The sequence below is a fragment of the Dunckerocampus dactyliophorus genome, chromosome 3 (assembly GCF_027744805.1).
Source record: "Dunckerocampus dactyliophorus isolate RoL2022-P2 chromosome 3, RoL_Ddac_1.1, whole genome shotgun sequence".
Classification (NCBI taxonomy): domain Eukaryota; kingdom Metazoa; phylum Chordata; class Actinopteri; order Syngnathiformes; family Syngnathidae; genus Dunckerocampus; species Dunckerocampus dactyliophorus.
In genome coordinates this window covers 11,021,812-11,049,120 of record NC_072821.1, presented here as the reverse complement: position 1 = coordinate 11,049,120, position 27,309 = coordinate 11,021,812, and the positions used below count along the sequence as shown (strand labels likewise).

General features: G+C 39.7%; 1 protein-coding gene across 3 annotated transcripts in view; it reads right to left on the bottom strand.

Moving 5' to 3' along the window:
• mafa (MAF bZIP transcription factor a) overlaps nt 1–27,309 on the bottom strand; it is an 88,211-nt gene that overhangs the window by 8,536 nt on the left and 52,366 nt on the right. Inside the window, exon 3 of one of the 3 annotated variants that reach the window (XR_008569857.1) lies at nt 8,869–8,920. The exons of the other annotated variants lie outside the window; for them this stretch is intronic. The gene's annotated coding sequence lies outside the window, so the exon portion shown is untranslated. The remainder of the gene's footprint in view (nt 1–8,868; nt 8,921–27,309) is intronic. 3 annotated transcript variants of the gene reach the window in all.

Genomic DNA, 27,309 nt, shown 5'->3' with positions numbered 1-27,309 from the left:
AGGTATGTTCTTTATGCTATTGTATAGTTGAATAACTGTTAATGTGTTACATTAACATACAGTACCAGACATATTTTCGGCCTGTTGTTCTGTGTGCTATTGTGCAGTTGAATAACTTGCCTTTCCAGATTAAATGGCTGTTCTTGGTTTTACATTTTTTGAAATAAACTTCTAATTAAATGCACTTATAGTCTGGAAAATATGGTACCTCTTTGCTGGGTTCAGTATAAAAGGCCCAGGCACATAAATGCCATATTATCTACTGTAAGTGTGGGATTTCAGGGTGAAAAAGAAAAGTGTCGTGTACCTTTTTATTCCTATTCCTTTTTTTTTGTTGTGTTCTAGACAGGGTCATGTCCATTGCCCCTCTCCATGTGACCATACCACTTAAACCACCAATTGCTACAAGCTCTACATCACTGTATTGTCCACCTTTTGCACAGCAGTGAGCCATGTGAGCCAATAACCTCACCACAGAGATCACAGCCATTGCCCCGGGGCACGCTACATCCACTCTCAGAGAAACATCAGCAGTCAGGACTCCACAGCCCTTCAAGACTCAATGTGGTCCCAGGGTGTGTGATAACTGAGTATGTGATGGGAATGCAGGGCCATTTGGACCTGCAAAGCCAGGTGTTAGCACTTCAGCTCACCACCTCATCAATAATTGACAGAGGCAAACCAATCAGAACAATTTGCTCCCCACAGCGAAGTGCTAGAGCAGCCTAACACTGGTGAATCATTAATGAGGCAATTAGCTGAAATGGTTAGACAGTTCGCCCTCGCTGGCAACGCTCCTGTGACGCTACTGCGACGGGTCTCCTTGTGTTGAAGCCGCAGATGATAGAGTGATGTCCAGGCCAACACAAGCTGAAGCAAATAAAGAGACACAGGATCACTTGAAGACCGAATGAACCAAGTCTCCTAAAGACTGAAGCGTTACTCGTGTGGCGGTGCCAGTTCTCCATCTGTTGACCACAGCTCAGAGCACCAATAATGGGAACAAACCCAATTGGCTATTACCATGGGAGATTGACCTTTATTGGCTGTTGTTTCCATTGCACAGACCAACAGATGCCATCTCCTGGGTGATTCAAATGTGGGAGAGCCTTTATGGACATGGATAAAATCGACCTTGGTGACATCACTCAAACATGTGGGGGAGGGACAACAACAACAAAAAATAACAGCAAAGATGGCGCTTGCCTTTGAAGAGCAGAGACCCCGGATTGTTGTTTGAGAGGGAAATCAAAGCCCCAAGGGAGCTGCTCACAAAGCCTCATCGACCAGCTATATTGGAACCATTTTATAGTTTATCAATGCTCCTCTCCATGCTTTCTCAGCCCTGGGTCTAGTACAGGCTCAATTAAACCAGCAACCTTGATCTCAGGGAAAAAACAGCATTGAAATGCGAAATGCTGCATACTGTAGAACAGTGGTTCCCAAACTTTTTACAGTTGCTTACCCCTTCAGACATTTGACCTGAAGCCATGTACCCCTACTCCTACACACTTAAAAACATAAACCTTTTGATCTTAATTAACTTGAAATATTGATACATAATTAATTGGTTAATTAATTAATTTTATAGTGTTTCCGGTTCAATGTATGTATTTTGCATGGTCACATTTTGATAAAGTTTGACATGAGCACTAATAGATAAGTTATCACTCTGCATACCTTTCTCTACCTAATGTTCACTATTTTCTGTATGTTTGGCATGGATGGAGATAGCAGAACTGCGGAAAAATGAAAAGACCACCAAAAGGTGGACATACAACAATTTTTCATTGTTGCTCGACACATAAACCTAATAAAAAAAGAACAAATGCTGACCAAAAAGAGGTAAATACTCTGAGGTAAGTACTATTGTTAAGTTAGGTGATGCTAGGTGATGTTTTGTGACTGGAGTTGGCAAGCTTGTTGTTCGATTGCCAGTGTCTTGTGAGGTAAAGCCAGAGAGTGTCAGGGATGTACTGTAAAGAACCAATGTCAGTTTTGCTGACTTTGCTCCAATTACACAGTGTTGGGTAGCGGCGGTATTAGTTTAACTACATTTCTTGGTTGAGTGATCGTAACGTCGCTGTTTTCCACATCAAATATCTTGATGATCAGTAGTGAAGCTATTTTACTGATCAAATAACGTGATAACCTACACAGAAGCTACATTTAACCAGGCATTTCTAAATTTTAAATGCAGCAGAGTTCCTGCTGCGGTCGGAGCGGTAACCATGGTGATGACAGACGCTCGTACGTACCAGTCCTGACTCCTGCAGCAGCAGGGCGGCTGCAGGAGTAGGGGAGAGAAGTGGATCTTGACAAGCTTTTGGAAATACCTGAATGTATTTCCTTACGTCACTTGTCATATTTAATCGGGCTGTTACCATTTGAACATTAGCTTTTTTATATAAGCTTCAAGAACGTTCAAGAAACCGGAGTACCCGGAGAAAACCCACGCACGCACGGGGAGAACATGCAAACTCCACACAGAGATGCCCAACGGAGATTCGAACCCAACATGTGTGCCCAACAAGCTAACCACTAGGCCACCGTGCGGCCCAAAAAGTATCATATTTATTTTAAATGTTTTGCCTTAACAAAATGGTCATTAAAAACATGACCAATATTCAACTAAAATAACATGGTCTCCTATTATCAACAAGTAGGACAAGTTAGTCTTAATAAATTCACAAATGCAAACCCAATTAGATAGTGCCGGCAACAATACAGTTTGGAAAGCTGCACATTTCTATTTGGCACAAACATCCATATCAGAACAAATTAAAGTGCGGCGTATGAAATTATAAACTAGGCACATTCAACAAATCACGCATTAATGCAACATAAACTAAACATGTTACATTCGAAGTATAAAGGAAGAAACCTTGCTCCGCACTTGCATAACCAGTGCTTTCATTGAACATTGCATATTTATAATCCAAAGGCAGAACTTGGAAATACTTCCAGACCACGTCACGTTTTCAAAATGCTTTTCGTCTCACTGCCCCTTCTTGTTTTTGCATATTGTAGCTCTACTTAAAACCTCATTAAAATCCAAATGTGCAAAATTCAAATTCTAGCAATTTTTCAGCTGGTCTGAAGATTTTGATCAGGAGTGTATTAGTGTGCATTTGCGCCATCGCCTCTTTTTGCCACTCGCTCAAAAAAACGTAAAAGACGCATAAATACGTTTTTGGAATCGGGTGTTTGGGTTTGTAAAAACGTATAAATACATCTTTGGTATTGAATGAGTTAAGTTTCACCACAGTTGATCAAGGAAATGTAATCAAATGCCCACCCCTGCTTTTATGTAAACGTTATCACAAAAATAACTTGTAATATTGTCTTTGCTTTTTTGATGGATGGCTTTTGAAAACCTGGACTTTGTGCACATTGTTGATTATAAAGCTAGGTCAGTCTGTATTGCTGATATTGACACTTGTGTGGACTTTTGCGGACAGCTCGTCTATTTAATGGTTGCTATCCACTTTTATAGCCCTCTCTGGATGTCGTTGGGGAAAACAGGAAATTTTCACTGTGACTTGAGAGAGTCATAACCCTGGCACCTATGTGTTTTGAGATTAGCATGTAATTAAGATAGTAAATCAATATTTATTAAACGGTATTACAAAACAAATGAGATGTGAAGTTGGTTATAATGAGTTGGTGGAGCCACCTAAAAGAAACATATCTTTGGTCAAGGCAAATTTGATTCAAATAATATAATATCAGACATAGGAACGTTCCCTTTTTTCCATTTATCCATCAGCTTTTTCAAAAAAGAGAACACTCATGAAACAAACACCCTCAGCCTCGCCACCCTTCAAATTTTCCAGCATTCACTGGAGAATAAAAAAGAGGCAATGCTAAAAGCTTAATGGCTTTCTCCTTTTTTATTGTTTAAATCTCGCTCAACAAATAAGTGGCTGAAGCAAACACTGGTTGACCTCAATTATGCATTGAAAATAAAGTTCTGAGCCGGTGGCTTAATTATTGATGCTGGCTCGGGGTACATGAGGATGTTGGCAACATTTTTTTTTTTTTTTTTTTTGCTGACGCTTTGTCTTGTATTGATAATTTTTCATCTGACACGCCTACAAAGTCTTGATCTGTGAAAGATGGAAAAACACATCATGAATATTGGAAATGTAATGCAATATTAAAGGCAGCGGAAGCAATATGGTTTAATTGATAAGCATAATAGGAACATGAAAACAATGGAAACAGGTTTGGTGTGAGGACTTGTATATTGCTTTGTATTTGAACAAAGTTGACAGCAATATTGCACTTTCTTTTTACATAGTACATACAATCTTATATCCCAACTGTCTTACTTGTGCTACTAATTATTATATTATTATTATTACTTATTGTTAGATTAATCATTTATATTGCATAGCACTAGGGTTTTTTTTTTGTTGCAAACATTGAGTGCGTATTTACAGACAAAGCCAGACAAACCACCACACATTGCCCCCCACCTCAATCTTTACTCTTATATTGTCCCCTTTCCCAAATTTGAGTTTGTGTGTGGTGCATTAAACCAAGCATTGCGCTTACCCTATACTTTAATATGTTTTTTTAATTTCATGAATTAGTCTTCTTATTAATTACATTTATATGATCTTATTACATAATATTGATATAAATAAACAATATTTGAAAGTGACTTCATTAAATGGAAATAAAAACTAATTGATCTTCCAACTTTGCTATCAACTTCTGGGTGACATCACTCTGTTAACGTATTGTCAAGGGTGTGAGCAACACAACGTATGAATGAAGTAATACAGGAAGTAACGGAGGGCCAAATTCAGAGAGTAATGAAACAGAATTATTTCAAATTGAATGTGGTCTAATTCTAATGTGCAATAAATATAGCACACACACACACACACACACAAAAACAACAATTGCTTTGATTTTAAGGCAGCAAATTATTTGGGCCTGAATTGATGGCATCCTCCTCTGGTTTCTGCCATGTTGGAAAAGCCATTATTCCTCATTCCTATACAACATAACCCAGTGGAAGATATAATATATCAAATTCCACATAATTCCACAACACTTGGATCACAGTTATTATTGTCATAATTTATCCGTATAATGACCTGTATAATAATATGAGTGTGTTTGTGTCTATTTGTGTGTGCACAAACGTGGCTTTAAAAGCAATAATAGCTCACTGATTTAATTTTTTTCTAGTTTCTGTTCTCTGTAAGAACCGTACCCTTTGATTCTTGAAATACTTCAGCATTATTGCGTCAGATAGTGTGCTTTTGCACTCCACTTGGTTAAGTGAAGTGTGACTCAGTTCAGTGGGAAATACTCATCATCATTTAACACCCGTCTTTCATCTATGAGTAAAACGCACTGTGGTGGAAACTCTAATCAGATACACTGCACACTACGTTATTTATTACCCATAGGTAACAATAAAATGTCTTTATAATGATGGACTGCTGAGGAAATTCCCCATCAAGTTAAATAGTTTTTACTAGATCTGCTTAAAAGCTGGATGCACATGCGCATTTATCTTGTGTAACTAGAATATCTCACAAAGTAGGTAACACTTTGCTAATGTACAGAATCGGTGTCTTATACAGTCATAGAAATGATTAGACCACCCTTGTTTATTCAGGTTATTGAGCCATTTTAATGCCTGGTACAACTAAAGGTACATTTGTTTGGACAAATATAAAGATGATAAGAAATATAGCTCATAAGAGTTTAATTTAAGAGCTGATATCTAGCAACTTCCATGGTTTTCTTGATAATAACCAAAATCACTTAAGTTCTTACGTCAATAGCTATAGCATTGTACTGCCAACAAATGGAACTCTTAGGAGCCTAAGAGAAACTGAAGAAACAAGCGTGGTCTAATATTTTTATCTATTTCCACCTTAGTATCTTCTGTATCTTATAATCTATATCTTATAAAGTGGTTGAGTGCCGCACAGTGGCCGAATGATTAGCATGTTGGCCACACAGTCAGGAGAGCGGGAAGATTTGGATTTGAATCTCCGTTGGGCATGTCTGTGTGGAGTTTGCATGTTCTCCCCATGCGTGCATGGGTTTTCTCCGGGTACTCTGGTTTCCTCCCACATTCCAAAAACATGCATGTTAGCTTAATTGGAGACTCTAAATTGTCCATAGGTATGAATGTGACTGTGAATGATTGTTTGTTTAAATGTGCCCTGCGATTGGCTGGCGACCAGTCCAGGGTGTACCCCGCCTCTCGCCCGAAGTATTCAGGTATTCAGAAGATGCAGTTAAAAACGCTGTGAATGAAATGTAGTACCAATTGCCTGTGAGAAAATACATGTCACAAACGCCACTTCCGCAACTGCAGAGTGAAATTATTATTATATATTATTGTAACAGTGATTTATTTGGTCTCAAAAACATTTTGACAATATCTTTCCATGTCAATTTGTGGGACACAAAACATTTCAAAACACACCTGCATTGTTTTATGACTCAATTTGTCCAGTCATATTTTTTCATTATACTTTTCTTATAATTAATGTTAAAATCTCATCTTCTTCTTGTGGACCCGTCTCGTCTTATGAGTTGGGCGTCAACATCCCTAATATGTAGCGTCCTACACTGGTCAGTAGGTGTTAGTAAAGTTACTGTAATGTTTGGTGAGAGACTTCAGACCTGCAGGCTTTTATTGCAGGTTTGAATGATCTCAAAATCCCTAATAAAAATACGAGCTACTGTTGCAGCCGTAACCAATGCCAAGCTAAAACTTAACACTGAACCCCCGATGTCACTTCCTCTCCACCCGCCACTCTGCTCCCCGAGGGAACACATTTATGGCAACACACATGAACATGAGTCTTATTTATGTCTTAAGTGGCTTGTGTACGCTTATTTTGTGTACTATATTTGGTAATACGAGCATAAAAGTGACTGTTACTTCATGTCTAGAGGGCTCTAACTCTATGCTCTACAAAAACATTTGATTTAGGATTAAAGAAATTCAGAGAAGAGATCTTTTTTATTGTAGTCAACCAGTATAGTGATATAGTGGGGGTTTTTTTTGGTTTAGATCTTGGAAAAATATTTTTCCAATTTCTCTATCTTATATTCAGAGTTATCTTACATTCAAGTCAACACGGTAGGAGTATGTTGTATTTTTTTCATCCCACAATAGTGAAATTCATGATTTTACTAAATGAATAGCAGCATCTCACAAAATAATTATTTAACAAAATATACAGAAAAGATACACCCATATTTACAGTACAACTTAATATGAGTAAATTAGGATATTGAGTAAGTGAGTAAACAAGTCATTAATGAGCAGAATCTGCTTAAATTCGTTTTGAATTTAGTCATTGGTCAGTTTAATATTTTTTAAGGACGCTTTGTATTATGAATAACTTTGCTCCACATTGATACATATACTGTACACTTCTTCATTTACAGTGTCATAAGCCGATGCGTTCTGTCTTCGGAGCAAAGTGACTGACGTGACTGAAAGTGGAGAGATGACATTTTGAGCAGGCATTAAAAAAAGCTCAATGGATCATCTGTCAGCTTTAAACAAGAAAAGGTTGAGCGAGACAGACAGAGACGAGGTGTTCAAAGGAAAAATAGAGAGACAAAACCAAGGCTGAAAAGCAAGTGCTTGTGATACATCCCATGAAGCATTGTGACTGATCTTACCCCGCGGCAAGACATAATCAAATATTGAGAATATCTGTGTGTGTTGCGCTGACAAGCGCACACAATTTTTATGCACTAGCAAATCGGGCAGACGCAGACTCAAGTGGACTGGCCCGAAGGTAAAAAAGACTTTCTGAGGTTTGGAGTGAAAAAAAAGCCCACAAGTGATTTGGTTCATTTAGTCACTCTTTGGCACCTTTACTCCTCCACCTGCCTCCTGAGGTAGTGTCACTTTCCCCACCACGGCAGCAATTTGGTGGTCAGAGGCCATTGTTAACTATCCCACTCCTCCATAGCAGAGTGTTGGGTCGTGTGTGAGATGTATGCTGGCGGAGAGAGCCGCCTGTCCTCTCCTTTTCCAGGGTCCCATAATGTTCCCCTGTGGAGATCAATACCCATCAGCCCGGTAAAACAAATACATTTATCAAAGCCTGATAGGTGTGTGCTACACCTTGCCGCTACACGCGTGTTACATCTGATTGCAGGCACAGATACCAAGGAGCATCCAGCACCTGGAGACGCTCCTGCCAGATTGTCCGCAAGCGTTGCTGTTAAACTGACCCTGTAACACAGGCTGTCTTTTATTTTGTTTTGGAGCGAGGTGATGACAGGCATTATGGCTCCGGCTTTTCTGCTCTGTGTTCTCCATCAAGCGAGCTCTGTGGCATTTAAAATTTCATCAGAGGGAAATGTTCCTTATGTCGGCCCTCTGCTGCAGATAAAGAACAGGCGTTTGAGTAATTATGGCGCATTATCGCTAAGAAACATTTCATTGCCGCGTTTTAAACTGTGTAGTGAACGGTGACAAACGCGGAGCCATTTTAATTCCTATCAGGAAGGAAAACACATTGCCGGAGCCAATGAAGGCAACTCTCTCAGTCTGCCGCTGACTGAGACCATCTGGACCGAATAAAGTTTTTCCCCTTTGAATCAACAGCTGTTGGAAATTAGACGGCAACACTTCTAATCTATATCTGCTATATCTGTCTTTATTCTTGCACTGTCAAATTAACCGTTAGTTGTACACTTTTATTTAATGACAAACTTGATAATAGGACTAACTATAATAAATACTTGTATTATTAAAAAAAATACTGTGATAGACATACTACAGTATACTAGGAATGACCATAAAAACTGGTTAATCAATTGTGTTGTTTGAAGCAACTGAGGCACAATGGCGTGCAGTACTTGGTTGAAACGAGCAGAGGTGTTGTTGAGTCAGTCTCCTCTTGTTTCCGATCTAACAAAACAACACATCAACACATCAGCTATGTCAAGTTGAACTACAACCATGAAGACCTAAACTATGGCAGCTCCTTTGGGCAACACTGCCAATGAAACAGAATTCACAACATTCAAAGAAAGATTCTGTCCTCCCATTAAAAATAATGTGTAACGTACAGTTAGAAAAATAATAATAACCATCCTTAATATACAGTAGATAAAATTGAGTCAGCGTCCAGTTCTCGAATTTTTTCATGAAGATTAAGGTGTTATTTGTCGACCAACTAAGTCAAATGTTGAAAAATGATCTATTTTCTAATGTTAATCTGGATCCAGCCAAAAAAATGTTTGCCCTGGACACCACCCCTCCTCAAAGTTGTATGCAAATCAATAGTGTTTGCATAATCTTGCTAACAGTGATGAAAACATAACATCCCCAGCAGAGGTAGCAGCGCAATGCAACATGATTCCCTGCATCCTCCCTCCTCATGCATGTCCTCACTCTCTCTCTCTTGTTCGCTGTCTCGCAGTGATCGAAGGCTTGACCGTGTCTGTCAATCTGTCAGCGGCTGACAGTTTTACAACATATGCACTATACTGATGGCTACCATCACTCAGTAACGATTGAGCTCTGCACTGAAATCTCAATACGAGAGAGAAGGAAAGAGATGTAAAGGGCCGAATAAACTGAAGAGAAAAATATGGTTTCACGTCACCAGAGAAAGTCACACAGGCAAGAGATAAAGAGGTCAGGAAGTTCATTTTTTTGCGTGTGAATGAATCATTTGAGTTTTTTTAAACTGTCAGAAGGTTTTGAGGTTTCCCCCTGCAGAGGTGGAATCATTGGCCATGTCTTTCCATCAACTGGCAAATAATTTGTTCCATTCCAGTGATGACACTCTACGTAATTCGGAAATGAAATAATGGAGAAACAGAAATATCAGACAAGATCCAACTAAATAGAGCAAAAAAAGCTTGTCACAGCTTTGTAATTTATAGTGCTGTTTTCTGTCCTTTAATACATGGGACATTTAAAGTGGATGGAATATTTAATTTTTGCCCTGACACACGTTAATGTTTTTTCCAAATGCAAGTTAGTGCATCTACCAATGTTGCTGTCACGTTTCAGATGAGCCTCTCCTTCATAGAATTGAGTGGCATAGTTGACAAAATGTAGCACATTTTGTACACAAATTTGTGCTCATTCATTTGTGGTATCGTTTTATTTACCTTGATTGAAATCCCAGTACTGATATATATATATAAAATATGGCCAAAAAAATTATACGAGACAAAATAAATGACAAATAACCCTTTTTATTCCAACAGTTAATAAAATATATCATATTTCAAGGTTATATTTCCACCATTATATTAAAATCAGCTTCATTACCGCTTTTCTGTTGTTTTCTAACTTGCTAACAACCTTTGAGACACTTTTTTTTCCCAGTGGGTCTCCGTGTTTTGGCTCCAACTCTCCATGTCACTGGTGTGTGTGTGAGTGACAGGGAGAAAAGCTCTGACTTACTTGGAAAAAAAGGTTATTTGGCACCAGCTGTTGGTTTGCATGTGTAAATCTCAAGACCCTGAATATGTGACAAGTGAAATCTTATAATGTATTCTGGTTAATAAAGTGATTTTGAAACACTTGGAAACGATTTAAATTCAAAATAAGAATAGGTTTAATTAAAAAAGTAACACCTAAAATGAAAGTAAAGCATAAGCAGAAGTCTCCTTGAGTCTCTCCTAAAGCCAAGAGGCAGAAGCTGGCCCAAAGACAGTGGAAAAGGAGCCAACGCGCTGCTGTGTTTGCAGTGCACAGAAACAGAAGCATCCTGCCATCCTGTACTGTCATATGGGAGGCAGGCTCCCACCAACACATGCTTAATGACTCGATTTATTCACCCTGTCACCATCTCTTCATCTTTTTCTGCTGTGTTTTTGCCAACCGTCTAGCTTGGACGCACTTACCAGTTCTTGTTTTCTCTTCCCAATGAAACACACCATTTCTGCAGAGTGGTGTTTGGAAATATTTGAACCTGACAATGTGGCCCTATACAGAGCAAAGCGAGGGTCGAAAGTAGTTCCCCACAGTGTTCCATCACCATTCAAGACATCGCTGCATACGTTTTTCAAGCATCCATCATACAGTAGCTCAGGAAGGTCTCTCAGAAGCTATATTCTTAAATCTATACTGACAGGTGATGACATGATGGAGACAGGCCTGCGCAATTGATTGTGTCTTCTCCTTTTTACTTCCCCTTCTCTTCTCCCTCATCTGTTTGTCCAATCACTCTCTGCCTTATATGCTTTGCTCTCCCATCTTTTTCCCCCCCTCTCTTTCTCCGCATTGAGCACAAGATGTCAGATTATTTCCCAGCAGACACTGCGCAGTGTGACAGAGGACCCGAGCAGTATATCACTACATGACACTTCCTCTACTGCTAAACCCCCCCTCCTATAACCACCACAACCACCTCTCCATCGCCCTGCAGACAACATCAAATATCGCCGGGCCTTTTTGATCACTTAAAAGGCTGTGTATTAGGAGACGAGACGGTGCTTAAACAAAAGCAAACAAAGTGTTTCATCTGTCATGTTTGTCAGTGGACCATATGTGCAGCGTAACAGCTTTTCTTTCACAAAGGCACTAAATCACACATTATCATACACTACAGGATTCGGAAGGCTCAAACACCCTTGATATCAGAAAAGGGAAAGTGGTATTTTTCAGCAGTCTATTTCATTTGACTTGTATGCACCCACCCTGCCGTAACATCACATGTAAACACATGCAACTGATCCAGTTTCAAGAAGCGCATCTACATATCTGCCTTTACAGAGATAATTATTAGCTGTTTTTAAATGCTCCCTCAGTCCAAACGTTCTAGTACAAAATGAATGCACTTACGTGTTTTGAATGGGAAGAGTCAAGTCTGGTTTCAAGTTCAACCCCTCATCTTATTGTTTCAGTGGCCCCCGTCCCCCTCAGACTAATAACTCCAAGGTCTGTGCTTGCGAAGCGTGTATGGATACCACCAATTACAATACTAATTCAGCACCAGGGATTTACACAGCAGCCTCTCGTAGGATTTATGGCATATTAAGTAAGAAAGAAAGGCGGGGAGGAAGAGGAAGACGGACTGATAATGCTTACCAAAGTGATTAGCTCAATAAGAGAAATCATATATCACCAAATCATAAGAAAAGTCTGCCTGCAATTATTACTGTGTTTCTCATCACATAATGACTTAAAACAATGTACTTAATGTTATTATTGGCTGGCCCCCAAAAAAGGGTGGGTATATGAGCTTGATAGTTATTTCTTAAAAATCAATAAGTCATCAAGCACATGCATATTATAATATATGTTGTAACGAGACAATCAGCCTCAAGTTGTGTTATCTGATGGACGATATATTGATTGTTATCATCGCAAACATCTATGATTCGTAGAAGACAGCTGCTGGTGGGAAGCTTTCGTTTGTGAGAATGTGACTGGGGTATTTTTATATATATTTTTTTTTTAAGTTTCGCAGCACACTATATCAGTTTATATTTCAAAAAAGCGTAATTATTAAAATCAGGCTGGCACTAGGTCAGTCCGTAGGGACTCAGGCTTCAGAACCAGGTGGTCTAAAATAAAATAAAAACAAGTACCTACAAATAAATAATAATATATTTAAAAATATCAAATATACTCCCATTGAAGAACTAATTTCACTTATTTTGCAGAGTGGCAGGGTGGATATGCCTACAAGGCACATACAGTCATGGAAAAAAATATTAGACCACCGTTGTTTCTTTAGTTTCTTGTTCATTTTAATGCCTGATACAACTAAAGGTACCTTTGTTTGGACAAATACAACAATGGTAACAAAAATAGCTCATAAGAGTTACATTTTTTGGCAGTACAGTGCTATAGCTATTCATGTAAGAACTTAAGTGATTTTGATTATTATCAAGAAAACCATGGAAGTTGCTACTGTAGGTATCAGCTCTTAAATTAAACTCTTATGAGCTATATTTGTTATCATTATATTTGTCCAAACAAATGTACCAGGCATTAAAATGGATCAATAAACTGAAGAAACAAGGGTGGTCTAATCATTGTTTCCGTGACTGTACAGTAGAACTTCTAATTCAGCAGGATTTAATGGCCATAAATACCCATAAATAAATACCACAGTCTCTACCAGAGACCACTATTTATGTGCGTACTGTTTCTGAAGAAGTCTGTGGTAAATCCAGTTATAATCAGCTCCTTTACTCAAATACTGGAAAATGCTGGAACACACTAGTTATCTTTGGTGGTGTATAGAGACGGTCAAGTGTGAAGGCGAAACAATACAGCAGCCAGTTTACTTGCGCTTCTGAAACTACAAGTTAACTTTTTTTTCTGCATCCACACCTACCACCCCCTATGTTCTCCCTCGTCCTCCAATGCTCTCATTCTCTCTCTCTCTCTCTCTGACGGCTCAATAACAGGTGCCATGCTAAGAGAGCTGTTACAGCTGTCCCTGAGTGGTTGTGTCAGCAGCAATGTTGGGCTTGAGCTTTCCAACCTGCTAACCATGCAGGAAAAAGGAGAGGAGGAAGGAGGAAAAAAACAAAAAAAACTCTCCGAGGTCCCCAAATGATGCCCGCTGGGAGCCATCGTGCGCTAAATTTCGCCGGGTGGTTCTCCGCTGTTTTCTGTCTTTTGGCTTCCGGACTCTGATTAACAGACAGAGCCATATTGGGCCTTTCTGCATGGCAGAACCCCGGCAGCTGCGTTCAGCAGAAAAGGAATAGCAGCACATAATAGAGATACACAAAAAACCCATCACAAAGCTTATAGACTTTTTCCTAGAAGCAAACAGTAAAACACTGGGCCTTTCAACCGCATTATTCCAAATATTTTACTGAAAGATCCAGCAAAGTGATTGATGAAAAGATCAAAATAAACTTTGACTTCAAGAGCCTATCTAGCACAAGCCAATCGTCAATCTTAAGCGCAAATAAGGCGATGCGTCGTCGTGATTGCTCATCTTAACTCTCCTTCAAGCACACTCCTGGAGATTTGAGTGCTATGTGGCCAAATCTATGCAAATGAAGCCGCTTTGTGAAAAGACGCATCTGCGAGCATGAAACCCGAAGCGGGCAATAATCACGGGCGGATTGTGTGCAAACAAGAGATGCTAAGCACCTCTGAAAGCGACAGAAAGCCACTGCAGCCGCATTAAGAGATAAGTCAGACAGGTGATTTTTAGTTTCTTTTCTGCTGATGAACCACTTAACATTTCACACCATCTCAGCCGAAACAGCTCAATAATTATGTGCACTACTTAAACTCTAGCACTGCGCAAAAGTCTTGGTCTACAGCCATTTTTGTTGTTTTGATGACTTTTATTAGCCCAGGGCAGAAAGCGGGTCTCGCATGTAAGGAAGTAGTGTATTTTTTTACTTTTCGTTATTGATACATTCTGCCGACAGACAACAACAGGCTCCCATTTACAGGGCGCTACAAAATGGCTATAGAAAGGACACACCAACTTCCTGCCAAGTGGAGTTATGGGAGTCTGTTCTTGTCACAGTAAGGGTGTAATTTGCTTGAAAAGCGTCATCAGACACATAAAATATCCAGGCATAAATAAATGTGATGTACTTGCACATGCTCTTTCACAAAAAAAAAAAGATGCATCTTTCGGTGTTTAGATGAGAAACAAAAAACAAAACAAAGGCTTTTATGCATTTATAGAAAAAACTAAAAATTTTTCAAGGCATTGGAACTACATATATAGATGGACTGCTCCAAATGATGAGGTACAAAGCATCATGCTTTTTAGTATCTCCAGGACTCAGCATCTAAGCATTATTTAGGAACTAGCACGGAAGAAGGGTGAAGGATGTTGGCATATAGGTAATCTAAATTTAGCGGCCATACCATCAGGAAGGGGGTGTTTCATTTTACACGCACACAAAAAAATGATAAATTTCAAAGGTGACCTGATGGCTTCACTTACAGCTGATTGATCTGCCTATGTGAGTCAGGGTGGCACAAAGTGGACACAGAACACCTTTGGGATCCTTGGAAGGACGTATATACTGTAGGCTGCCTGACCACAGCACATATACAGTACACTACACCTGGGATTGACGGTGCATTGGAGTGCCACAAATGCAGCCTATTTAAAGTCGTCAAATTTGGTAGTTTGTGGAAGTAAATTGAAAACAGTTCAGTATGAAAAATGATCTAAATTAATGCTACATAAATATTGTATTTTTGTGTTTATTTATTCTTGCACTTTTATATGTATAATTAATCACATGGGTTGAAATATTTGTTTTATTGTTGAAAATAAGAAAAATAGTCATACATAAAATACAATATGTATAAGTTATAAATGGATATATTTTCCCTTTTTAAAATGATAATGGACTTAATAAATCTGTTGTCAAGGATGAAAAAGTTCCAGTAGTTATTTTTTTTAAGTGTTTGGGAACAATGCAGGCATATATGAATCTCTCATGAACACGTAAATAACGCATGTAATTCATCATAAGAACGCAAAGGAAATGTCAAGGGCATAGGAGTCCTTTCCCCCCCCCCCCCCATGTCGAGGTCACACACAAAACATAAACAGCAACACACATGCACAAACATACACAATATTTGCATGCTGCATTGTTGTCTATGCGGCACAACAACAGAGTTACGGCATTGACAAATCACTGAGACCTGGAAGTGGGGCCGAGGTGGGACTAATTGAAATGAACTTTAGAGAAGGAGGGGGGAGACACCTAATTAAACATGAACTTTCCATGCTGTGTTTGTGTTGACATCACACAGCCTAAATTTAAGCTCATCTTGTTTAGCCAAATCTGGCGATGTAGGCAAAATGCTACTTTACATGAACACAAAGAAGGAATAGGGTCATTGCTTCTCCTCAGTGGGAAAACATATTTTGCCTCGTCCCAAGTCACTTGCAACACTTCTTTGGAAGTGGAACATTTATTATACAGCTGTTTTCTTTCGCCAGACAAGGGTGCATATGGTAAGTTTTGTTTTGTGTGTTTACATCTCTATATAGGATCTGTGTTTACTGACATACAAATAGCCTCATGTGCCTGTGTTTGCACCAGCGGAGAATACGTGGATGCTTTTGTTTGCCTTTTATTGTCCGTTCTAGTGTCGGTAGTAACTCGTGGAGGAGATATGAAGTTTCTTGTTAAGAGCCTTACTCCTCAGTGACTGCCTTGAGCAGTGCTAAGTGTTCTCCTCTCTGTGCCCGATCAGAAAGCAAGACCACTTTAGTTGGTTTGTTTAAGGTCCCATGAGAACCAACTCTTGCATCCTAGCTATACTCTCTTTTCCTTCTCGCTTATGCTTGCATGTCACTGGGCATTACAAGTAAATTAAACTTGATGTGCAGATGACTTACATGATTCCACATGTGCACTGTATATTGTAGAATAATGTTGTTTTATTATCATGTTAGCTGAGTGAGTAAATATTTATTACAAGTAGATTTCACAGTTCACAGATTGAATTATTAACTGAGTGCTTTAATATACTGTAGGTACAATGTAATGATAACTGTTTTTTATCGATTAATCTAATAACTGAGTGAGCGAGTACAAGTAGTTTATAGAAATAATGCTTTATTAAACAATTAGCTGAGTAGATGAACAACTGTTTGAGTATGTCAAAGGTCAAGCAGAAATAGTGCAAGCTCACACATGGTGTACAATCAGCGAAGGCCAGCCGGGACCAGCAGCCAGATATGGGAACAAAAACAGTCAAAAGTTAGGCCTTGAGACAGACTGGGAAAGTATGTGCTATTTGTGCAAGAAAAGTGTCTGCAATTCAGCGAAAGCTCTGACTATCACCTGCTGGCGTCACACAACTTTGTCAAAGAATCCGAAAGATGGTTATCTGGGGAGACGCTGGCGCCAATGGTCTGAGGAAAACAATTATATAAAGGCGATGGGGATTCACGATCGGGCGCGACTCTCGCTCTTTCCAGTCAGGAAGACACAGGAGGACATTTGGAGGGACAGCCTACCCGGATATCCGAACAATGTGAAATTATTCTGTCCGACTTTTTTTTAATACATTTTGTAAATATAATACCAGTGTGTGAATCTTCTTTCGTTCGCATAACTGGAGATTAACGAATACATATGGGGGAGGTGAAATTGGCTTAATTAATTTTCTAAAGTGGTCCTTTTTGACCCTTAGTAGGTTGCGGAGAATTTCATCTCCAACAACATCACTGTTTTCTGTCAGATTGTACCTAACTAAATAATTAATGTTTCCTGTATGTATGGTGGTTGTTTTTTACTAAATAAATATTGACATGTAACATGCAGTACATCATCAAACAGGAGCTATTTGTCAAGCAAAAGAAGTCGATTGTCTATACCTATCTTTAATGTTTCAAACAAACACAGGCTATATTTCACACTGAGAGTAATTGTGTATTTGTTTACACTGTGTACTGAAGATATATTACCTCATAAAAGAGTACATTAATCAATCCTTTACCGGGTAAATTATGCTCAGCATGCTGATGTTTCTTGGCTATGAACTGACTGAAGTTGGCACAAACCCTGGGAGAGCCAGATGACTTCACGGGAGGCGTAGCAGCTTGAAAATAATAAAGAAAAACATATTTTTCAAACCTGCTAAGATTACTTAAATTATGTCAAAATAAATGTATTTTTAGTTCCTACAATGAGAAAGTAAACAAAGGCTGGGGTGTGCAGAAAACCACGACAACATACGCTCCAAGCAGTCAATATTTAGGAGAGGGGAATATAACCATTTATATTCTTTGAGAGCAGACTCATGCTTCCAAACTTTGATCACCCCTGAGCTTATGAAGCAGCTTGTCGAGCAGTAAAGTAATGCTTTGTAAGTAGTAAAACAAAACAATATAACAATATTGTTTTTCATGATAATTCACGGCAGAATATGAAATTCGTATGGAAAAATATGTTGTTTTTAGAGCATTAACGTCAAGGCAATTGTATTGTGTAACATTTGGATTTTCTAGGTATTACACAGAACGTCTGCAACAAAGGTGGGTGGTAATGAGCTACGTTACATTTACTAAAGTAACATTTTGGATAAATTGTACTTGCCAGATTAGTTTCATTGCAACATACTTTTTATTTTTACTTTATGATTTTTGTGAAGAAGAGACACTACTTTTACTCCGCTGCACCGTTACATTCCGTTCTCTACTTTTATTTTTTTTAAATTACCGCTCGCAAGCGTTATTTGTTTTGGCTTGTCCGGGAGACTTCCACCTCGGCCGCTGTCACATGACTCTGTTTCACCAATCCAACAGAACCACTAGTGATGTTGGACTCCATTCCACTCAAACTGAGCCAGACAGTAACATGACTGCACACAAAATCTCCCCACGGAAAAGATGTAGCTTTCATGTCCGTCCACACTGCAGGTATGAATCTCTGGCATTCCTCTGCTCAAATCAAGAAGCTGGGTATTCTGCAATACTCTCACTTGAGTACAATTTTTGGCTACTCTACCTCTGCTCTGCAATAAGTCACTCCATTCAACAATGCGGGATAAGATAGCCATTCACCAAATAAAAACATCCTTATAAACTATAATTTTTGGCTTTAAAGCTGCTGTATGTCATAGAGAGCGGCTGCCTAGAGAGCACTAACTTTCAGACGTATTGCAGTCATTATATCCCACCCTCTTCCTGCTTTGAGTATGTAAACTACGCCTGACATAACACACAAACTAGTTATATTTGTTGCCTGCTAATGATAGTGATTTGGCAAAGTTTAGCTACCAACGTTAGCTATTGTATCATTGAATGTATAGACTATCATAAATAAGTCATCATCAGACAGCGGTGAGTGACCAATCATCTTATTTGGGCCAATTTACACTAATTTTTATGCAGTTTAACTAATAATTGTGAAAAACAGACATTTTTGTTCACCCTGTTCTCTTAAACCACTATTGGTAACACAGCTGATAGTGGTGCTCTTATATTTATTGTTTGAAAAAAAATTCCAGTGTATGAGCTGCTACTTTTTGCTCATGCTTTGAACCATGCGGCTTGTACAGTGATGGCTAAATATGGCTAAAACCAACATTTCCCATGATGCTTAGAGTCCGGCTTCAGGAAGTAGTGACGTGGATGAACGACGTGGAAGCTAATATCACGTTTTGAAGGCTTATGCAGCAACCTCGGACACATCTTAAGCCTAGAATTACTACAGCTGCTGTTTGGGCTACTTGGCTGGACTGAATCAAGAGGATAGCTCAAGCTAAATGGCCAATTTGCTTCGAGACAACAAAGAGCGACAATGTAAGACCGAGCGAGAGAGAGGCTGATAAAAATGTGTGACAAAGGAATTCTGAGGCATTTCAATAGTAATGCTTGTCAAGAGGACTTCAGGGGTTTTAGTTCCCAGAAGGAGGAGGACAACGACAGTGAATGACTTTTCTGGTAAGCTCCTGTTTAGCTAGCCATATTACACTCACTGTTCGGCACTGTTTGGAAAAAAACATTTATTTATTCAAGCGTTTTAACAAATTTTCTGTGTAACATCAGTCTATGTACTAAATATCCCATGTTACGATGTGGACACCTGCAGCTTATAGACAGGTGTACAGATATTTTTTTCTCTTTAAATTTAGTGGGTGCGGTTTACAGACCTGTGCGCACTATAGCCAGGAAATGACGGTAATCTTCAGCTGGTGACATATAGCAGCTTCAATATAAACATTTGTATCTAACATTTCAGTCCTGATTCAGGAGTTGTTGTTTTCTTTTTCTTTCACACTCACAGTTCTCAAAGGCATCTCTTTGCCTTTGGTACTGTATTGAATACGTAGAGCTACAAAGCTATTGGAGAGAATGATGGAAGCCAAGCTGGACCTTCATGGATTACAGCTCATCTATACATCCATACCATTACTCTCCAACTTGGGAATGAGATCCATATGACGTTCAAAGGAGTGCTGGACCACAGACTGTACCAAGCGGTGGAGCAGAGAGGTCATAGGAATGGCATTGTTTCTTTCAAGGAGCTTTTCCCCCGGAAAAGTCATTTAGGTGGTTTAAATACCGAGTAGTATATCATGAGATGTTAGAATGCTCGCCTGCACTTCTTAAGAGTTGTGTTAGCTGAAACATCTACTGTACTTGCATGGCTCCACTCAGGCTGTTTGAGTGAATCAAATAATCCGGTCTTCTACCAGCCCAAGTGGAACTGACAGTAGTCCTGTATTTCTATCAACTTGATTCGACTGATAATAGCGTAACAGTTAAACGTGTGCCAGCTGGTTTGTGCACACCTATTATTTATGTGAAAACATCCCCAGGCACATGTTTGTGAACATGGTGTTATTTTTCACTCCCAGATTCATCAAAGCAACACAACTTGTCAGTTTTTCTTTCTCCTCCCGGGATCCAATGCATTGTGTGAAGGTTATCCAGCAGACTATGTGGCTAAAGGAAGTGAGGAGATGTCGTGCAATCATAGTCTTTGTCTTTGAAGGCTGCATGCTGTGTCTGTATCGCTGTTGCAGCGTAATTGATACAGTCTCATGCTGTTGAGCTTAACAGAGGCTCGCTGTGGCCTTACGCTCAGATCTCACGCAGCTGTAGGCCTCAGAGCTCTCGTAAAATCGCACAAGCGTGTGTAGACGCACACAAACACACACACACACACACACATTCGCCCAGCCGGCTTGTGGTGAGATCACAGCCAAGGAGATCCGGAGTGGGGCTGGTTAGGCGGACGCTAATGGAGATGAGCTGCCTGGTTAGCTCAATGGAAAATTGAGCAGAGTTGATGCTCATTTCATCCCAGCAGCCACCCGCTCCCCTGGGAATACAAGTGAGTTTAAAGCTCTCTTAAAGGAAGAGGAAAGGAAAAAAATTGCTGGAAGACTACAGAGAGAGCTTTATCATGTGAGGGTTTCCATGAAACTAGATGTGATAGATGATTGTTTCATAAGAAGCATGCTCAAAGCATACATTTGTAAGGGCATGCTGTGCTCAATCAGTGCTCTGCGACTGACACGGAGCTCTTATCGCTCACCTCCTTAGCAGCAAGTGCATTAAATCATGTCGCTAGTGTGGGGAAAATGTGTGCCACACCTGAGCACGTGTCCAGACCAGCAGCACTGTAGCATAGTAAAAACTACAGAGGATCGCTGGCTAGCAGGGGTTGGTCCTTTACTTTTATCCCCCCGCCTGACATTCTGTGACATTTAAGAAGTCGTTAAAGGTGTCAGCATTGGAAAGAGAGCTCCTCAGGCAGAGAAGGACCCTCAGTACTGTCACCAAATGAAAGCTTGTTGGATGAACTGATTATGGTGTCAAGAAAAATCATGTTGTTACATTACACCCTTGTCACAGTCTGTTTACCCTTTTTGCAAATCATGTTTGCTATTATGATAGTTAGATGCGCTGTAGGTGATTGTAAATCAACCATGCAGCACATGAAAAATGAGGATGTACTGCTATTAGTACATGACCATCTCTGGTCTGGACTGGCCTGGTTGTGGTTCACAGTGGTCAGACTGGACAGTGACACAAACACACAGGATCCGCAAAAGATAAGAGTCTCCACTTTTATGAGCCTCTTCCTCTCCACCGACAAACAGCTATTAAAGTGCGGCCACATCTGGCTCCTGCTGATGCTGCTGACGGCTAATGTCCTGCTATTTGTCCATCTCGAGCCTTCATCTCCAGAAAGGGCCTTGCTGTAAAGAGGCCTGCTGACCTACATCGTTAGGGGCCAACCCTGTCTTTACTGCTGTTAATGTTTGTTTAGGGGCACCACCCCCCCTTTTGAAGTGGTGATTAGACTTTGGTGAAGAGAGGAGCCCTGAGGTTCAAAGGTCTTCCTCTGCAAAGGGGCTGTCACCTCCAATGCCAACAGAAAACACAGATACTGTACACAGAACTTTGCAAAAGCTACAGGTTGTAATCCAATACTTCTAAATGTAAATAACTGTCCTCATGGAATGATTACTACGATACGAGTGGGTTCTCTCATGAACAAAAATATGGGACAGGAAATATAGGCCTGCTGTCTCACAATGTATGTTCTAGTTCATCCCAGAAGTGTGGATGGTGTTGACGCCAGTGTTCTGTGCAAGTGCTTCCACTCCAAAGTTGTCCATACATGCCTTATGGACCTTGGTGTGTGCACAGGTTGTGCCTTCCCAAAACTGTCCCCAAAAAGTTGGAAACTTTGCACTGAATAAATAACATTCGTGGGACACACTGATGTCCCAAGAGGTGTGTCCCCCAGACTTTTGGGACTTGGTCACAGGCTTTATTCAACACCCCTCATTTAATACAAAGAACCACATGTGGGCATCATGTAGTCGTCCCTCGTATATCACAGTTAATTGGTTCCAGACCCGACTGCGATAAGTGAATTTCTGTGAAGTAGGATTCAATATTAATAAACTGAATATTTTCCGAGTTACAACATAGAAAACACGTTTATGACTTTCTAAATATGGGTTTTTAACATTATTAGAGCCATGTAGACATGCAATAACACCTTGATAGGCACTTTTACACTCTATTCTTTGTTTACATCACATTGCACAGGCTACAGAATCTTTGCAGGGACATAACAGACGGCCGCCGCTAGCATAGCAAGCTAACTAGTTAGCCTCTCCAATGTACTTATTCTGAACTTAAGGAGTTTTTCAGAGTGGGGAAGAAGGACAAAGAAGCCAAAAACGGACCACTTCTACACAGAAGGAGAGGATAAACGTTTTTTCACTCCATCACAGTCACGGCATGTCCGTCTCAGCCTTGGCATGTCAGCTCGGCTCTGCTGGCTCAGTAGGCAGTCTCCATGCAATGTGAAAGCTAATGTAATTGAACGTTATGTCTTATAACATTACTCATGCCTTGACAAGAATACTACATAATACTTGTTTTTCAATATTTTTTTTATAATAATATCCCATAGTCAACCATGAATTGACCATCATTTATTAATTATTTAAAAACGCAATATAGTGAGGGAGCGATATTCAAACCGTGATATAGCGAGGGACACATGTAAATATGTCTGTGACAAGAGTGAAAGTCAACCAGGTCACGCTGAGAGCTTTGGCTGTCAATATGACGTTGACTGCCACATTCTTGGGGGAAGTCCTGACGTTGTCACGATGCACACTGAGGTGATGGAGTCTCATATGTGCTTTAGGGCACACAAGTGGCAGAGAAAAGATATGCCGACTGAGTGGCAATAGGGGAATACAGCCGAGTGACCCCTGCTCCAGGTACATGAATCAAATCTTCTGCGATATCCAGCTCAGATCTGCCCTCAGTCAAATCACATGGAGCGGACCAGGTGGCTTTTTGATGGATGCTGAACAGCCGATGGCTTGTGGTTTGGGACTACTGTACATCTGGAATGTCTTGTGTGGCACTCACAATATACATACTGTATATACTGTATATCACAATATACATTCACTATAATACTTCTCACAATCATTCACCTACAGTATCTGAGACATGACAACCGCAGACCTGCATGCTGCTTTGTGAACAGCGACACATTCATCTAGACAAAGGACAAATAGACCATGTAAGAAAGATGGAAGAAGTGTGTTATTACAGTCAATAGGATTTTCCATCGCATCAGCAGCTAAGCATTTCTGTATAATGTACACCCATTTAGAAACATTATTATAACAAACCAATACACCGGTGTATTTTTCAATAAACCCTGCATGGAGGATTAAAAATTTTAAAAGGGAGATAGCCAGAGCTGACATGGCTTCATAGCCACTTACAGCCAGATCAATACTTCAATGAGCACTTTAGATTATTTATGTCAAAGTTTCAGCGAGTTTATATAACATGGTCTTGAAGTTCGGAAGGTGAACCCTTTATGTTATATACCTTTTGCTTTCTTTACATAATGCTGGTCATTTATGAACTCTGTGAATTCGTTTTTTTGCAACATAAATGTACAGGAATTAAAAGGCCAGTCTGACTCAAACCTGTCTGAGTTAAAGACAAAACTAAACACTAAGACATCTGGTCGCTGTAATCCTCTTACTACTGCCCCCCACACATATTGTAGCGGTCAATGGTAAGTCGTTGGTGACTGTGACATTGTGCCATTGAAATTAACCTTAACTTATGTCCATTGACAGCCCAAAAGCAGCTTACACCAGCAAGTGTCAAGGAACAGACTTAAAGTTTAAGCATTGCGCAAGACTGGGGAAGACCGGTCAAGGGGAAGTCACATCCGTATGAAGATGAGTTTGTTGTTTTTGTCAGTACAGATACAAAAGTGAAATCCTACAAAGTAAGACAAATTGTTTGTACTATTCAGAATACTGAGAGCTTCATGTACTGTACATTTGGAATGAATATCATAATAATCTAAAAATGGCATCAAGGTCATTGTCTTTAGATTTCTATGGTATGGTGTGGTTTATTTCAGTGGTCTCCAATGTTTTTTCTTATGAGAGCTACTTTTACAAAATGAAAATGGCCAAAAGCTACTCATTTTTACAACATATAGTATTTTTATGGTTTATTTCAACCCAAACAGACCGAATATGCTTGTTTTACCAGAACATTAACAAAATGCTGGTATCCACAACTCACACAACTCCTCCAAATATTACAAGCAAAACAATATGCCTGCCTATTAATTCAACAGTCTACAGTGAACTGTAAAGAAATCTCTAAAGAAATTTTGTGATTCACATTTTCTTCGACAATTTTAATAAGAATCAAACAGTGGTACTCATCAAAGATAATGTTTTGTAAGTTTTATGATAATTATTTGTGTACTTATTTTTGCCCTACTTGACAAGTTACAACTGCAGGATTTAAAAGTTTGAGCTTGTGTTGAAATTCAACTGCTAAGTTGCTCACGGTTCACATGGGGTATCTTAAGGGATCCGCTGTGGTCCACGGACAACAAAAATACTGTCCTTCACCATGGACTGGGGTTCCAAATTGTTGCAAAGTGGTTTTGATGAGGGACTTGTATTTGGCAGCAGCCATGTTTGAGGTGTTTGTTTTAAATTCTACTCAGGGATTGTGTTACCTTGAACAACGCCGTGAACATATTGATGCCCATCACAAGCAATTAAGGAGCAAAGGCACAGTTGCTTTCGGAGAAGAAAAAAAAGAGGGGGATACTTTTAAGAGCAACAGAAAAAGCTTGAGAGAAATCTCTGAGATAACAAAAAGGGAAGCGTCAGTGTCCATAAAGTTATGTGTCCCTGCCAGAATACACGACCCTGCTGTCATCACTCACCGTGACGTCCTACATCACTCTTGTTTTCCTCTGAGTTTGTAATTTATTCCATATGCCATCTGTTAAGTGTGCAAACCTCCTGGGTGCAATTTTAGCTCAAGCACAATGATCAACAAATCTTTTGTTCCTCTTGAGCCCGAGCGCTTAGGAGTCGCCATATATGGTTTTTGAGAGAAACAGACTGGAACAACGGTGGCGGCTATGTGTGCTTAATTACTTCCTGTTGCACTACAGCGGACTAGGTTTGTCACTAATGTACTAAGCGTGGTTGAAACATGCTGAAATGAGAAGTTCAACACATGGGAACAGAATACTTGACACAGCGATACACTTCAGACCTATTCCATATATGTAACTACTCAGCCCACAACCCTGTTATATGCTGTAGGTACCAACACGGACTGAACGAAAAAATATATTCAAACTCTTCCATCTGTCATCCCAACGGGAGAGTGTCCTGGGGCAAGCTCTCAAAAGTTTTGAACCAGATTTCTTGACAGTGCCTCTCCAAGTTTAAATAAGTAGTGCTCCTCATTAGCGAAGTCCCAAAGTAATGAAAGCTGGATTGGCAAGAACTCCCACAGGGCAAATGCAAGGACACTTGGCGTTGACTCAGACCTATTTGGACTTAGTAGCACTTTGTCATTGTCTAGACTTGTAGACATAAAAATCAAGTTAGCACAAAGCCTATGCGCCACACATCTGGTTGAAGGGATTTAAGTATGCATACCCAGACACAAAATAAGACAGATGTTGAAAACTAAATCATATCCATTGCTTTAAAAAAAGACTGAGCTGTATCAGAACCAGTGTAGTCCCACCAGGAGACATTCCACTTGCTGTTTTTCATTAAAATGCTGGCCACATCTCTACATTACATCTCCGTGTGCACCTAAATAGTTAATGGGAAGGCCATCCACCCAGCTACTGTACGCAGACTGAACTGCTTCAAAAAGTTACTCCCATAGATCAGAAAGTGTAACTTTATAGTTTTGCAATATTCATGGTGTGTTTAGGAACTCTATACCCTTCCCTGGCTTTGAAGTCTTCAAGTAGTGCCAGATTTATCTGTCTGTCAAAAATCAGTCATGACTTGAAACTCTTGGAGACTGGACAACAACATATATCCCCAGTTAAAGCTAACCATCTAACCAAGCATCATGCATGTCTGATTAGCTTTGGTTTAAAGACCCTCAAAGACAAAGGAAATTAATTGATGATCTGTCCTTTGTAAAATGTGCTCTAAAAGTTGACAGCAGGCTTAAGCCAACCCACAAGTGTCGAAAATACGGCCCGGGGTCCATTTGCAGCCCGCAGTTAGTTTTTTATTGGCCTGTGGCACATTGTAGAAATAAAAGTAAAATAAAAAACAGCAAAAATAGAAAACATAGAGCAAAAAGGCAAAATGTAAAGAGAAGAAGCTGAAATATTGATGCATATATTAATAACTAACACAAAGCTTTGTCTTTAAATACATAAATAAGCATGCTTTTACCCTTTTTACAAAATTTTTAAATATATAATATAGTCTTTACATCAAAGTGGCCGCCCACATCTTTTAATTTTCTGTATGTGGCCTTTGGTGGAAAAAGTTTGGATATCCCTGAGTCTACCAGTCAATAGCGAAAATCCATTTCATATACAGGGAATGTGTGCCAAGCATGTTCTAAGCAAACTGACACTCTGTTTGGGGGGTTTGATACGCCTCATGTGTCCACGTTAACTGTGCACTTACTGTTTCGGGGAGATAAACTGTGTGAGGAAGTAGATCAGTGAAGTAGTGAAAGATACCACCACACAGGTCCAGGATACCAGTTAGGAAGTTGAAATCTTAAACCCACACTGAGACTTAAAGTGTGTGTAGCAGGACCTCTTTGAAGAAAACTATAAAATATTAAAGGGAAGTGGAAACTTCACCTGGCTGAATGTGGACATGAGTCGAGCCACACACAGAGCTTCTGAGATAAACCCTCTTTTTCCCTCGTTATCTCTCTCTGCCTCACAGTCCCTGTGGGTTTTTCCACTGATCTGAGGGTAAGAGAGGCATCATTCAGGTTTACGCCTTAAGAGTTTAACATTGATAGTCCCTCTTTAAGATGTATGTGC